Raw genomic sequence first — 14110 nt, 5'->3', positions numbered from 1 at the left:
ACCTATCGCTGTACATTCACTGTGAAACAAACTATCTGCTATCAGCCCTGACATCTCGGGCTCAGAGGAAAGAAAAAAAAAAAAAATTAGGCTGTGATAGTAATGCAATGAATGGACTCTTCACCCTGTTAATCCTTACGAGGATGTAGCCGGCCGTCTTCCCCACATGCTCTAGGGCTAAGGGCTCTTCAGGAGCACGGCAGCATAATGCCGTTCACCTTTGCAGCTCCCACCGGCAGAGGCTGTGACTGAGGGCGCACCTGTGTGATGTTTCCTGGCCCATTTACACTCTCCTCCTGCACGGCTCAAGGTGATGTTCACGCTGGTGAGACCATTTTCTCACCCTGTAGCACAGCTCTGCCCTGTTTGGAGGAGTCAAGCCAGGCTGAAGTGTTGTTTGTGACAGGCTTGGCTTGGAAGAGATGCCCTGCAGAGGATGTGGCTTGCGGGATGCCCTGCCCCACGGCCAGGCTCTGGTCTCCATTCTCTGGAGATAAACTAGTTCACACCGGTGTAAAACGTGTGCAATGAATAACACAACTACAGCAAAATAGTTTATGTAAAGCACTGATGTGGAAGGAGTTTCATAAGAGGTTTCATACCTCAAAAAGGCCTTTTGTCAAAAATAGAAGCATTTTCTCTAAGAAAAAAAAATATCAAGTTTCTTGCACAGTCTTACTGTTGTGCTAGTGCTGTTCCTAGCTGCCATGGAGACCCTCTTTTCTCCCAGAGTGAGAGATGCTGTTGCGGTCCTTTTCTGAGCAGGACAGAAAGCAGAAGCAGCCCTTTCAGGAGTGATGGGGCTGGGGACAGCAGCTGTCACCCACCAGGACAACTGGCCTTAGAGCAGAGCCCACTGGGGGCTGAGCTCTTTGAGAGGTTTCAAGGGGACAGGGTGGTTAGGGGACACGAAGGGGGGCTGCTGAGAGAGCTGATCTGGTAAGAAACAGAGTGCCCGGGGACAGGGGAGCTGCTGACGTGACCTGAGATGGAGCAGAGCTGGGAAAGCTGCCTGGGAAATGGTGTGCAGGGAAATATCCACCTCTACCTCGGGACTGGGTCAAGCAGAAGCAGCTCAGTGCGTGTGCTGCTAAACCCGCAGGTAAACACTGGCGTTCAGCACCAATGTTTTGTTTTCTTCCTCTGGGAAGGAAACAGGGATGCAGCAAAACCCCAAATAGGCGAGACGCTGGTGCTCCCGCTCTGAAGGGGCAGGGTGGCTACAGGGATGGGGAGAATCCAGGCAGAGAAACCAGGCCATGGAAATCAATGCAAATGACTTTGATCGCGGAGTTTCGAGCCCATTTGCTCTGTAGGAAGCGCGGCTGTCAGCAGGGATAGGCAGTGCGAGGGGTGGGATCTCACAGCTTGCGAGATGAAATGGAGAATGTGGCAGATGCTTTTTTTTTTTCCCCTTGCTTCAGAGCGCCCTTAGCATCGCTTTGATGGACCAAAGGGGGGTGATTGCAAGCCCCAGCCCCATCTCCTTCCATTTCTGTTGGTGTAAGTGGCAGCACGAAGGGCAGTGTTGGTACCACACCTGCATGGTGATGGGGCCAGCGAGCGATGGACACCAGATGGGACTGGTGATGGGGAGGCAGTGTGACCCCCACGAAGCAGCTCTCCCTGGGATGCAGGGAGGCTCTGTGCCCCAGAGACCTGCAGGGATGCCCTCGGAGCCACCCAGAGAAGTGGCAGAGCCCCTCCATGAGCAACAGCCGGCAGCGGGGGGAAGGGAGACCGCTACCTACAAGCCGGCTCTGCGCCCTGCGAACCGCCCCTGGGGAGCGCCCGCGTGGGGAAAAAGCTCCAGTTGTGTCAGTCATCATTTCCAGGCATTTTTAAAAAGAAATCCCTTTGGGGCAGGGGCTCTGTTTTCATTCAGAGCTGCACATGATGGGACATGTGCCTCTGCTCTAGTTTCTGAGTGCCACTGTTGTCATAGGTTAATTATAGTTAGTAATTAATCATCACCACTCACAGAAAGGCTTTTCCCTGCTGGTCAGGAGTCACACGGAGCATTAACAGCTTTCCTCCCCCCTCCCTGCAAACACAGCTCCAGTTCGGCCCAGGGACTCCACTGGCCCCGACAGCTGCCGCAGAGACTGGGAGACCCTTGGAGGGTGGTTGGGGGGAGTCTGGGTTGTCCTGCCTGGTGATGTTAGGGGTTTTTTTTTGTTTTTTTAAAAATATAATTTAAATACAGCTGGCTAAAATCCCTCCATGGTCATGCAAAGTTTTGCACAGGGTCTCCTAGACTAAGTCTTGTTGACTTTTTCCTTCTTTTATTAAGTTTCTGATGCAGTGAGGCAGCTGGAACAAATCTGGTGATACGTCCAGTGGTAACACATCAGTTTTCAAAGATGTAGCTGAAAAAAACCCTAATAACTGCAGTCATTGCTTTTGCTATACTTAAAATAAAAAAAAAATAAAAAAGAAAAGAGAAGGAAGGTGGTGCCAGGATGTTTCTGCTAGGGCCACCCCAGGGAAGGAGAGACCCTGGGAGACATGCTGGCCTCGGGGTCATGCAGAAGTGGGGACACCCATAAGCCATTTCTCCTGGCAGGAGTCACTTCCAGCATTGGCCTCTCCACAGCACTTTGGGGTTGTGGGGTTTTTTTATTTTTTTTTCCTCTCAGAACCAGCCGCCAGATCCTAAAAAGGGTCAGGCATATGGGATCATGGCATAAGCAAATTCGGCTGGCTCAAGTTCAAGTTTATAAGGAACTCTGTTCCCTTTTTATCTATTTTTTTCCCCCCCTAACTCAAACCAAATCCCAAACATAAATTACGGGAACCAGGCGCTTCCTGGCGCCTGCAGCTGCTCAGCAAAATTGACTTTTCCGTCAGCGCTGCCGCTCGTAGCACAAACCTGGCAGCTGAGAGCCGGACCCAGTTGGAGCCCCGCTTTTCGATTCAACAAAAGTTCAGCCAACTTGGAGCATTTCAGACTCAGCGAATTATTTTCTGACAAAAATGTTGGTTTATTGGGAAATTTCCGGCTGGCTCTAATTGGGACAGCTGTTAAGGCGGCAGTTTTCACAAGAACGAAAAGTCGCTTTCAGATGAGTACAGCTCTTAAAACGGCTGCTGCTTTGATAGCTGCTCGTTGCCTTTCTTGTCTGATTATTGAGCTTAGTATCTCCCTGCAAGCTTAAAAAAAAATCCACTTTGCCTCTCTCATCTTTCTCTTCTCTTCACCAAATATTATCTTCTGCCCCTCCTCCTTCTTCAAGGAGACTCTGTCAGTTTGAATTTGACCCTAAATTTGAGCTTTGCAAAAATTAACGTGTATAGCATTTCAGATTAAGAGACTTACTTTTTTTTTTTCTTCTCCCCCCAAGCTTCCCAGGGTTCACAAACACTACTGAATAGTCAAAGCAAACATTTGCCTTGTTGCTTTAACATGGGAGATCCTGCCAAGAAAATTAACGGGGCCTGTCTCCACAAAGGGAACAAACTCATCTAATTCTGATGGTGGTACTGAGAGAGGTGCAGCCTGCTAGCTTGCTGTAATGACTTGTTTTTTAATTTAATTGTTTTTCCTTTCTAATTCCACGTACATTTTTGCCACCAAAGCAAGGAAGTTGAACAAAGCGTATGGAGGTTCCTAAATAGCTCATACGGTCCCAGAGTCTATGAGCTGGAAATTCTTTGTCCTTAGGGAGCTGGAAGGGCTTGATGAAAGCCCTTGATAAAACAATACTATGAGACTTACTCTGATCTGCTGGGAATGCTCACCAAACCCACCTTGCTCCTCAGGTGGCAATGGGAAGACCTGGAGCTCCAGAAGCCCCTGGCACGTCCTGGCTTTGTAGGTCTTGCAGGATGGATGAGAGCAGAGATGTGGTGTCCCTGGCTATAGCCCAGTCATCCGGGGCGGTGGACACTGCCCGTGCTTGGGGACTGCGCAGTGTCCCCATCTCAGCCGGGGACGTGCTGCTGCTGGGGTTCCCACAAGAGCAGGGCCAGGCTGTCCCCTCCCCCTGCTCTGCCCTCGGCCGTCTCACTGCTTCGGGCTCTGAATTTCTGCTGTTTTCTGAGCTTTCCCACCGGCGGTTACTATTTCTCTCACACAGCTGGCCCTGTGCCGGATACCTGGTCGCTGCTGAGCTGCTTGAGCAAAACTGGCCGAGTGCTGCTCGAACATCCCCTTCGCGCCGGCTGTGTGCGCTGAGAGTGCGTGCGGGGCTGGGGCTGCAGCGAGAGCGGCTCTCCAGAGCATACACATTGCAGATATGGAAATTGCTCTGGAGCAGAGTGAGGAATGGATTAAATTTGGTTCAGATTAGTGCAAAACATCTTTTTTTTTTTTTTTTTTCCTTTTAATATGGCTTTCCAGTGAAACAGGAAAAATGAAAAAAATTCATCTTGTCGTCTCAGTATGTTGTTCAAACCAAAACAGTGGTTCTTTTTCTCCCCTTTTTATTTAAAGAAGGCCGAGTTTTAAACAAGCAATTCTGCGCTGAATTGGAAAAACTTGAAGCATTTAATTTAGATAATAGATCGATAAAACATTTTGGCATTCTTAAGCAAAACATTTCATTTCAAAACAGATTGAAAAACTGCTTTGATTGCAGCTGTTTTTTCTTGGATTGTGGTTTTGTTTGTTTTTCTTCTCACTTAAACTAATTGCCAAATTCTGCCTAAATTTGCCAATTGTTTAGAAGCCTCAGGACTCTGTTGTGCACCAGATTTGTGGTTCGTGTAAAACGAAAAAAAATCTTTGACTGGAAATCACCCGTATACAAGGAGCTAACGGGAGACCCCTGACTTTTGGCTCCTGATGTGCAGTTTTCTGCAGCTTGCGCTGGGAACGGCTGCCTGACAGCAGCGCAGCCCGTAGCTCCCCTATAGGCAATGCCCCGTGGCGTGAAGTTTTGCTCCTGTTGGTAAATAAGGCTGCTAGAAAACTGGGCGATGCCAGCACTGTCCCTCTGGGCTCTGTGATAATGTCCCTGCTGCTGTGGGGACCGTTCTCATGGGAACTGAGCCCGGCCGCCTCCCTGGGGTCTCCAGCCCTCCCCTTCTGCGGGACTCTGGGACCTGCGGGACACGTAGGGTGCCTTGCACCCAGCTGTCGACCACAGTCCTACCCCTGGGTGGCAGAGGGGAGGAATTTAAATAAAGAGGAGCGAAGTTTATATTTAGAGCCGGAGGATGCTCCTTCATCAGATTACGCCAGTTTTAAGTAGGTCAGGCGGGAGACCCACAATATCCGAGTCCCCTTCAAAGGCATCCGTCCGTCACTTATTATTCCAGGCATTTCCCTTTCGCTCTGCCTTCCTTTCACAGCCCCGGCCCTTTGTCGCTGCTGCTGGGCTGTGCTGGCTCTTGCCGTGCTTCCCAACACTTGCTCCTTTCATTGCCTTTGCCGGCCCTCGTCCCTGCTGGCTCCGGTACAGCGGTGGGGACAGCAGTGTTTTCAGCCATGTCATTAAGCCATGGGGTGGTCATGGCCGCTGTTTTGGGGTGCAGCCCAGCAGCTGGAGGTCAAAGGAGAGGTTGCATGCGTGGGGTGCTCCTCGCAGCACCATGTCCCCCCGCGTCTGGGTTTTTAATCAGAACACAAATGGGTTTTGGTGAAAGAGAGCAACAATAGAAATGAAAACATCCAAAGTGCAGAAAAATTCCCTCAACCTCCCCAGTTAACTTTTTTATTCTGGGAAAATACTTTCCTGCCCCAATCAGCCTGAGACCTCCTGCCCGCTCTCCCCAGCAGCATCGGCATCCAAGCATCCTTTCCAGCCAGTCTCCCCAGCAATCAAGCCTAATAACAAAGGCTCTGGACACGTACAGGACCCTACCCGCACGTTCCCAGGCTGTCCCACAAACAAGTGCACAGCGAGGAGGAGAAGGGCTTACGGGGTCTCGCTGCACAGCTCTGATATGCAACCCTGTCACCTTCGTTACCCAGAAAGATTAAATCCCCTCTCCTATTGTACGGGCAGCTCTGACAGGGGAGAGGGGACGAGCGTGGAGCAGACCCCGGGGCTGATCCTCTAGCAACGCACTTCAGTGTGCATTAAGTCGTTCTTTCCCAGCTGACTGGGGTTATTTGAGCGTTTGTGATTACAGGCTTTGTAGGGTCGCGGCAGGGATCTCACACCTGGGAGGAGCGGGGTTTTGCTGCTGATGGGAAGGAGCCACAGGCAGGCTGGGCAGGTCACCAGTGGCTCGTGCTGGCCCCGAGCGCTGACGTTTGTGCCAGCCTCTGAGCAGGTCCGGCACAGACCGTGCTGGGGCCAGGGATGCTCTGGACCCTTCTGTCAGCCACTTGACGTGTTCCCACACCAAAATCACCAGCAAGTAATACCCGCTTGATTTTACGGAGCCCTTTTCTTCGCTCCCTCTCGGTCTATTACATTTTTCAACTCTCAGTGGAATTTTTATTTTTTTTTTAACTCAAGGCCTCCTTCAAGCTGATCACATGGGAATGCTGAGTGCTTGTTTTTTAATATTCTGACAGGTGCTATTTTGCTATTTGCTTGTGATGATTCAGGACATTTGCATCTCTTTGTCCTTAATTAAAAAGCACTTCACCCTTGCTGCAGGGGTATGGCAGATTTCTCTTGATCTATTCATTTTGGGGGACTTTTAATCAACATATCCACTCTATTGGTGCGGGTGCATTTCTGACAGGGGGGTGAAGCTCAGCGCAGTGTGGAGAGCTGTGTGGGTGTAATTATGGCTTGCTCTTTTTTTTTTTTTTTTTTTCTTTGGGTGAATTTGACTGCTGTTGAAAGGCATTTTCTCACAGCCTCCTAGAAGACAGGACTCCCTTGTCCACCAAACACATGGGCAGTGACAAAGGCAAAATTTGCTGCAAAGCCTGAAGCCGGCAGAGCTGCCTGGGGAGGAGGTGCTTTGCCTTCCCGCTGCAGGGTCTAGCTGAGAGCCTGCAGTCAGGCTGCCCCCACCTTGCAGGACCTCCATTAGATCCCACCCTGACTGCAAAGACACAATCTGGTTCAGCTTATCTACACCTCCGCACCTCGACCCCTTTCCCGATCACACCGGGGTGGGCGCATCCCTCCATGGTGTGTGGGATGTAGGTGTGCATGCTCGGCATGATGCCTTAGGGCGCACTTGGAGTATTCCAGGGATGATCCCTGCTCTCTTCCACACGTACGCACTTTTTGCAAGGTGAAAGGGCAGCACCTTTCAAAGTAGGGCCTTATTTAATGGCAACTGGCAATGGTGCTGGCGCGGGGCTGTCCGCAGAGATGCTGCGAGGCAATGGGATGCGGGAGGGGTGAGGCAGCTCCTCCAGGGTGATGGGAGCAAGGTGCTACGCTGCCCTGGCTCCTTGCCCTGAGAGCCCGGGATGATGGGCAGCAAATCTCTGCCTGGATGTAGGCAGAGGCCGTCTGCCCAAGGAGACTCCTTCCATCCCTCCAGAACAGGTTATTTCTTTGCAGCTCTTTCCACCTGGCTGGATCCCACTTGCGGGTGGGCTGGTGGGAAGGGACCACAGACCCACCTGGGGGGGAGCTCACCCAGGGAAAAGCATCCAGTCCCTCCCGCGCCACTGCTCCAGCTGGTCCCCAGCCCAGTGGGGAAACGGGAACTGGGCTTTGCCTCACGGACCTGAGCCTGCCAGGCAGCAGTGACCCCAGGAATGGGGTCCCTGGGAAAGGGGGCAAGCCCTCGGTGCTGAGATCCTGTAACCTGCTTACTGATACCCCAACCTCAACTATCCTGTCTCCTCCCACAGAAGACCAGACTAAAAAACAACTCCAGCAAGGCTCCCACTGCTGTTCTCAGTGTTTATCTGTTCTGCTTTTCCAGGCTGGGGTGTGCAGGCTCGTGGGAACCTTTGAAGATTATTTCTCTTCAGTTTTCTGAAGAGACTTCAGCCTCTTCTTGAATCTTTTTATTTTACCTCCTTTCAACACATTGGCCCGATTTCTCTGAGACTTAACAGCGACGAACAAGATTAAGATTGGAGCTTATTGAGTATTAGGAGAAGATCTCTCGTTCCTGACGTGCTGGCAATTACCAGATACTAGTGCCAGCATCTCTCTTTCGGAGCGGCGCTGCATGTGCAGGCATTTCTGCTCTGATGACTTTGGGAGCGCAGAAGCTGGAGGGCACCGAGCACGAAAGCCACAGCTCACGGTGTCGGCTTCTTTGCACTTCAGCTGCCGCTGATTGCTTTCGGCAACCGGAGGGGCTGGGATGAAGGGGGAGAAAACTGAGGGTGAGGGGGACAGTGGGTGCTGGGCACTGTGGCACCGGCTGCATTGGTTGGACGGGGTTTGTATTTCAACCCCATGAGGTGTGAGGACTATTCGGTTGGAAAGTAAAATCCCAAAGAGGGGGGGTACCCGAGTGGGGCTCGCTGTGCCCGGCAGCCACAGCAGCACAGCCCAAGCTCACGTGCGGCACAGGGTTGATCTAGGTCAGTGTTTCATGGGAGATCCTGGAGCTGAGGAAAAGAGCAGTGCTGGCGTTTCTCCATGCACTCTTGCAGGCATGGGCTGAGGAGCACCATGGATGTTCACAAGGGTGTGGAAGTGGAAAGGGTGCCCATGGCAGTGCCAGCAGGGGAGAGCAGCTGGCCGCTGGATGGATTTTGGACTGGGAGAGCAGCCCTGCTCTGCCATGGACTTGGGGAGACCCTGCTAGCATGGCCATGGGGGATCTCAGGGCTGCTGTGGGGGCCAACTGTGTTGCTGTGTCCCACCTGGGCCAAGAGATGGAAGGAGAGACAGTCCTGTTGCTTCTCCCCAACTGGGAGTGGGTAATAGCAGCATGAAGGATGCTCTCTTCCCCCTGAATGAATGATGCTCTGGGCCAGGGGTGGAAGAGGGGCTGCTGAGCTGCTCCAGGCGAGGAGCAGGTGCTGCCCCTGCCCTGAGCAGGCACGTGGTGGGGGCCCCACACGCCGGATGGGCAAAGTGCACCGAGGTGTGCCAAGCCCGTTCTCAGCTGGCCACCTCCCCGGTGAGCTCTGGTTAATGCAGCTCTGTTGGGGCGGCACCGTGGACCGCAGCGCCACAGTCCCAAGCACAAAAAAACAGCCCCTCCAAAACGTGTCCCTTGGGTTCGGGCACTTGAGCGAGAAGGGCATTTCTCTCTTGCTGGGGGAGACACTGGATCTTCATAGGGGAGGAAGATAAAGAAGCCCTAGTAGCTCCGAAGAAGGAAAGAGGTGTACGAATATGGGCTCGCTGCAGGCATCTGTCCCGGGGCTTCAGGGTCAGTCCCATAACAGGCAGCAAAGCAACACGGCTCGTGTGACCCCAGATCACCCGGTGCCTGCCACAGGAGGGGCTGCGTTCTTTCTCAGCTCTGGGAGGAAAGCTTCTTTCTCTGGTTTCTCCCCTTGCCAACCACCCCGCGTTATCCTCAGGCTGACACAATGTCGAACTGCCGGGCAAACCGCACTGCCGGGGCAGGAGGGAAAGCGAAGGGCAGGACCCAGACTGGCTGCTGGAAGCGGTTGTAATTGCGAAAGCTAAACTTGGACACAGATGAGCGGTTAACATTATTTACTGGTGTATAAACAGTCCTGAGCCAGTGTAGAGAGAAGTCATTGAAATCCCCGCATCTCTGGACAGAAAAGCCTAAGGGTATCAACAATAAAAGGCAACTGTGCCTCCCTCTCTCTTAAATCCTGCCAGGGAGGCCAATGGGTGATGATGTGCGCTCAGCTGTGCCTTCAGATCTGCCGTACAGAAAGAGTCAGGCAGGGTTACTGCTGGCCAGGACCTGGTCCATCCATGGGGTTTTGGTCGTGAGCACCAGCTTCTGCATGTGTAGGCTCTGCTCTGAATCCCGGCGTGTCCTCTGGAGAGCCGCAAACCCAGGTTTTTCCCAGTTATTGAGCAACCCTGGGAGGAATCACTGTGTTAAATACAGTTTGCATCCCAACGACAGTTTTAGTTGCCTCCATGACCTTCCCGGCTCCTTTTCTCCTACCGTGAACTATTATGGCAAGGGTTGACAAGGAGCTAGTGTGCCTCTATCCAGAGGCAGCCGCATTTCTACAGTGAAGAGAAGCAGCTACTCCTATTCCTGCAGCTGCATGTCCCCAAAGTTTGTGTCAGCAGTTGCACAGTATTTAAAATATGGATGTACTGCCTGGGAGTTATTCTGGGGGCGACACGCCAAATTTCAAGCTCATGGTCCTGTACTGGACGTACAACATCAGATGTATGGACGGCACAGCTGCGAATTCCATTTGAAAAAGTATTGAAACATCTGGTGCTCAGTTTGCTGAGATTTTTCCCTTTTTAGTCAAGTGCTGCCAATTCTCTTCCCCTCCCCACCCTTTCCCACGCATGTTTTCTCTTTTCACTTATTGATCCCTAAGAGGAATGTAACGTGTTAAGCCCTGAGCTGGGGAGAGCACCAGAAGAGCAGAACCATAAAAGCCCAGGAAACAGCACCTTTCCCACCCCCAGGATGACAGCAAGAACCATTCTGACACCCAGGATCAGATCACCTATCAGTTTGGTGATGTCTTGCCACTAAGCAACTAATTTTGAAGAGGGATTGTCCACAGTGGAAGGGATGTGGAGACTTCTTCAGGCCTGGCCTGACATAGCAGCAGAAGACAAAAGTTCTCACTCCCAACAACGCTCTTGTCACCCTCTGGGACAGCTCGCACCAGCTCTTGCTACGGCCTGGGCTGTCCTCCCACACCCTTCATTCTCCTTGGAAAACATTCACGTCACATTTGTTCAGGCTCCAAACACATTTTTTTTAATCTGTCAGCACTCTAAGTTCACTCCAGCACCTGAAAACCGAACTGTGTCCTGTCTGCTTCATATATCATCGCTGTCCATAATGGTGGGAAGCCGGAGCCCAGCTGGAGCGGTTATTGATGTCGTGTGAGCCCAGATGCAGCATCTGACGCCGTGCCCGGTCTGCCTGGTGAGCCTGAAAAAGACAAAACCTCGGCGATGTTGAACAAATGCCCTGGTAGAGTAAACAAATGTTTCTACCATGCAGGACGTGCCCCAACTCGGAGAAAAGGGTTGAGGCTTATACAGGGTTTTTCATCCTCCAAGTTTCCCAAAGGGATGCTGTAACCAGCTTCTCCTCGGATGTCCTTCACTGCTCTCGTCCCAGGTGTGTCGGCGTACTCAGCCTCATGGATGCTGCTGTAGGAGACTCACAGCCTGACCACCAGGCCTTCTGCCAGAGCCCACAGCTCTGGGCACCGGGAGGAGATCCATGGGAAACCTCGGCATAGGAACCTGAGCTGCTCCTGGAGGATGCACTGGCTAGGTAACGGCACGAGCCCTGCTTCGTTACCAGGAGGAGAGTGAGCATCAAGGACAGTGGCTCTAACTGTGCTCTGTCCTCAGACAGATGACGTGGAGCAGTGACGGGAGGAGGGGAAGGCAAATTCACCTCCATGCAGCCCTTCAGAGCTGTCTGCTGCATGGCCCTGGCAGTGGCTGCCTGCAAATACCCTGGCAGCTCGTGTCCTGGCGTCCCCAGCTCTGCCAGCAATGCTCTCAAGCCTGACCTGTTCCTGCAGTGCCCTGTGGGACCTGTCTCTGCTCAGGGTCCTCTTGTCCCACTGTGGGTCACCTCGCGCCTCCACCCTTGAAAGACACCCATCTGAGTAGGATTTTGCAAATGCCAAGAGCCTGAGTTTTCTCACAAACCAGCTCCTAAACACTTTGGGTTAATATTTTTCTCCACTTGTATCGATTTCTCTCAGTACAGCACTCCTGAAGCAGCCCAGAAGAAGAGCAGCTTCCTTGGAGGAGACAGCCCTTGTCTTCAGCATCTCCTGAGGCAAGGAGCGACCAGCCCCTTGCACAAGGAAGAGGAGGGCAGAGCGTCGCCTCCTGCCTTCACCCGCTGCTCCAGCCTGCAGTCCTAAACACCACCCACCAAACGCTGGAGCAGGCGGCACGGATTTCGTGACTGACATTGCAAAGGAGCTTTTGAGAGAGCCCAGTGAGATTCAGAAAGGGCTGCAGATGTGCCTCTGCTCAGACAGGACTCTCCGGCTACTGGGCGGCTCCCTCTGAAAGCACTGCCAACCTTGCAAGATTTGGGATCCTGGGCCAGGGCTGGAATTATCTCCTTGTCTCCCAGGGCTAAATCCTGCAGTGAGGACTGCACGATCAAACCCTCATTTACTGTGACAGCATGCCCCCCCGGGCTCTGTGCTCACGAGGACTCTGTAAATAATAGGTTTTATCAGTTTGCCGGTTAAATTGAAACACCAGAAGGGACAAAAAGCATCTTGAATAAAACATTTCATCTCCTGTTTAAGTTTGGAGAATCCCACGATGGTAGACCTCAAAACAAATGTCTCTTCAAAGTGGAAAATAGGGGCTCTTTCCTCCCAAAACACTGGTGCAGGACATTTTGTCCTTCTCAGCATTTGGACTGAGGTTGGTTTTTCCTGCTCAAAATTGTTCACCATGAATTTAAAATGAGTTTCTCCTAGGCTGAGCCTGTGCTGTCTATAAACAAGGTGTTTGCTTGAAAAGCAGCGCTCTCCCCTTGCTCTCCTACACCATCAACATGCTTCGCACTTATCCTTGATCCAAGTAAAAGACTCAGTACCAGTTACAACAAGAAACCACTGTAGATGAAGACTGGAGAGGACAGCTGCTCAGATGCTCCTGGTGCATACAACTGCCTGGAAGGTGTCCCCAAAACAGCAGCATAAATGGATGTTGTGTTTCCCTAACACTGCTCAGACCATCTCCAGCTCTCCAAGTGTCAGTCCTCCACAGATCTCTCAGTTCTCTCTCAGGTAGCAGAAGGGGTGGTCACAAGAAATGAGTGCCATGAATTTCCTCACATACCACTTCACATCCTGCGTCTTGAGGGGGAGCTGAGAGCACATATATGAACCCCTGGATTTTCTGTGATCTGTTAATGACCAGAATCATCGACAGCTACATCCTCCCTGCAGCTGCTCTTGCTCCTTCCCCAACTTCAGCTTCATCTGGATCCCTGAAGAACTTCTGGGGCAATCCAGTGGCCTGCTTTGAAGCTTAAAGGGCTCTTTTCACCTTCACTGCTGCTTTGATATTCATTATTTACTCTTTTGACATGTGCTTCCTGTAAAGCTGGCTTCTTTGCACGCAGTAAAGGAAACATAATCTGCAGCTGCTTCGTTACAGGGAGATGCCATCTCGGAGCTGGGGTGCCTGCAGCTGGCTCCTGCAGCTTTGAAACTGCTCAGATCTCATTCTTGAGGGCTTAAGGTGATCATTGCAAGAATCAGCAAGGGAGAGCCTGCGTAGGAAGAGCCTTGAAAAATCACCCAGGTGTGCTGCTGTTATTTACTGCTGGTACTGCCGTAGCACTCCTACTCCCCACCGAGACTGGTCCTGGCTATTAGGCACAGAACGTGCCTCCGGAACAGGTATCTCCCTGTCCTGCCGAGTTGAGCAAATGAGACAGCGGTTACCAGCACGCTGCCGATGGAGAGCAGAGAAGTGACCTGCCTATGCTCGTGTGGGGAAGGCTGTGACAGGGCCAGGAGTGAGAGAGTCAGTTGCCTGCGGTCCTGCTCCAGTACCAGGGATGATCCCACTCCAGTCTGGAGAGACTGGTGACACTGAATCCCCATTTGTCATTAGTCTTAGGAGACCCTCTGGGAGATGCAGGACCAGGCCCCTGTGGGGATGGGCTCCTGCAACTCACAGCTGTAGGCAGATGGCAAAGGACAATTATGGGTACCTCATGTAGCTGTAACAAAGTTGGTTCTGAGCAACTCTCACCCAAAACACACCGAGAAGTAATGTGTTAGTGCTGTTCACAAGTCGGATGCCAGCAGTGAGAAGAATTGCCCAAGCGCAGCCTGGCAAAGCGTGAGAGCAGAGAGCGACAGGCTGAAAACCCACAGCCCACCCGCGGCCCCGGGCTGTCCCGCAGCTCCTACCCACGCACTCGCCCGGATTATTTTTTTTGCGGGACCGCAGCCCCAACAGGTGGGAAAGGACCCTCTCCAGGCTGCATCTCCCTTGCAGCTCAGCCCAGCGCGGCCTGACACCTTGCATATATTAACAATAATTACCCACTCTTTTCTTTTTTTTCTTTTTTTAGAAAAAAATCCCACTGAACTGTTGTGCTTTAAAAAAAAAAAAAAAAAAAAAAAAATTTATTTAAGAAAAACAAA

This window comes from Charadrius vociferus, unplaced genomic scaffold, assembly GCF_000708025.1.
Source record: "Charadrius vociferus isolate BGI_N301 unplaced genomic scaffold, ASM70802v2 scaffold7, whole genome shotgun sequence".
NCBI classification, from domain to species: domain Eukaryota; kingdom Metazoa; phylum Chordata; class Aves; order Charadriiformes; family Charadriidae; genus Charadrius; species Charadrius vociferus.
Note: the sequence above shows the minus strand (reverse complement) of the source record.